Raw genomic sequence first — 1,849 nt, 5'->3', positions numbered from 1 at the left:
TTGGAGAAGAGCAGCTTTGAGGCAAGCATCCCAAAAGGTTACTTAATCCTCCCCCAAATAATTGCTGCGCTTTCCCTGGGCCACTGGGCCCCAGGAGCGGCGGCCACGTCAGCCTTCGGCCAGAAGGAGGGAAGGAAGGAAGGGGAGGAAGAAATATAACCCAGCCCCAATGACAACAAGCGCCAACATCCCGCCCAGTGCTGCTGCTGCCTCCGGTTCGAATCCGGATCTGCAGCCTCCCTCCCTCCCTCTCTCTCCCTCCCTCTTTCCTTCCTTTCCCTCCTCCTATGCCATCCCAGGCTCCTCCTTCTTCTCTTTCAAGCTCCTCCAGCCCGGTAAGGCTCCTCTCCCCGAGGGTCCCTTCCTCAACTCCCATGGCCTCCTCCTCCTCCTCCTCCTCCTCCTCCTCCTCCTCTTCTTCTTCTTCTCTCCCTTTCTCCCCTTCTTCTGCTGCCCTCCCTCCTCTGGCCCCCATTTTGTGGGTGCCCCCCTACTATACACACACACAGACACACACACTCCACAAAATGGAGGGCTCCTCCCCACTCCATCCCCACCATTAATGGGTACCCAAACTGTGGGCCCTTTAAGGTTTTGTTGTTGTTGGACTCCAGCTCCCAGGATCCCGGGCTATTGGCCAACATGGCTGAGGCTTCTGGGAGATGAAGTCCAAAATCTCTTATAAAGGGCACAGTTTGGGGGGGGGGCACTGGTTTAGAACATTGGACCCCAAACTATGCCCTTTAAGGGATTGTTTTTGGACTCTAGCTCCCAGAATCCCAGACTATTGGCAAACATGGCTGAGGCTTCTGGGAGATGTAGTCTAAAAAATCTCATAAAGGTTTAAAGAGTTTGGGGAGCCACTGGATATTATAGATATAGAGCCATTGTGAGGGAGGAGTGTGGTTTGAGTGTTAGGCTCCAGGAGAGCAGGGTTTGATTCCTTGTGGCTCAACCTTGGACTAGTCACACTCTCTCAGCCTCAGAGGATGCCCATGGCAGACCAACCCCAAGTTCAACCCTCCATTCTTCTTCTTCTTCTTCCCTTGAGAGGCTGCTGCCTGACCTCCTCTAGCCCCCATTTTGTGGGCACCCCCCCATAGACACAAACAGACTTCACAAAATGGAGGGCTCCTGGTACTCCCTCCCCCCCCAAAAAAAGAGAAGGGTGTCTAGGTGTCCTCCTTTTCCAGGACCTGCCCTCCCTTTCAGCCTCCTGTCTATCCAGGAGGGATTTCCAAACACCTGACTTTTAAGGTCCAAAACACACTGCAGGAATAATCCAGTTTGAGACCGCTTTTAAACTGCCTTGGCTCAATAGTGCTAGGGGATTCTGGGAGCTTTAGTTTTGTGAGACATTTAAGCCTTCTCTGTCAGAGGGAGAGAGAGAGAGAGCGCTAAGATGCCACAATGGACTACAGTTCCCAGGAGTCCCTAGCACTGAGCCAGGGCAGTTAAAGCAGTCTCAAACTGAATTGTTTCTGTAGTGTGTTTTGGGCCTAAGAAGAATAGGTTTATCTTTATCTATGAGTGTTTTGAGCCTTTATTGGGTCATGTCCTCTGTTTTTCTTGGATGTCCTCCACCTGGTGGGGCTTTGGCCTCCTTTGTGGTGAGGATGCATCTGCTAACTCTGCACAGTAGCCCAAAGGGAAGGAGCACTTTTTGCCTCAGGACTGTGTTAATTTGTTTTTTCTTTGGGAGCTCTTCCTTCTCCCTCCTCCACTATCGATTAATTTGGGGCCTTCTGTGCATGCTCAGGGTGGCCAAGTCTTCCCAGTTAACCCTTCTTTTGGAGGAGTTCATAATGCTATTTGCATGGCTTCTCAGGTGGCCTTTTGCTTCTTCTAC

The 1,849-nt window shown here is 51.6% G+C and overlaps 1 protein-coding gene across 1 annotated transcript in view; it reads left to right on the top strand.

Moving 5' to 3' along the window:
• Window positions 1–281: 281 nt before the first annotated feature.
• DNAJC10 (DnaJ heat shock protein family (Hsp40) member C10) overlaps window positions 282–1,849 on the top strand; it is a 35,554-nt gene continuing 33,986 nt past the window's right edge. Inside the window, exon 1 of the mRNA XM_042446012.1 lies at window positions 282–335. The gene's annotated coding sequence lies outside the window, so the exon portion shown is untranslated. The remainder of the gene's footprint in view (window positions 336–1,849) is intronic.

This window comes from Sceloporus undulatus, chromosome 1 (assembly GCF_019175285.1).
Source record: "Sceloporus undulatus isolate JIND9_A2432 ecotype Alabama chromosome 1, SceUnd_v1.1, whole genome shotgun sequence".
Classification (NCBI taxonomy): Eukaryota; Metazoa; Chordata; class Lepidosauria; order Squamata; family Phrynosomatidae; genus Sceloporus; species Sceloporus undulatus.
Note: the sequence above shows the minus strand (reverse complement) of the source record. Positions and strands in the feature narration are given on the sequence as shown.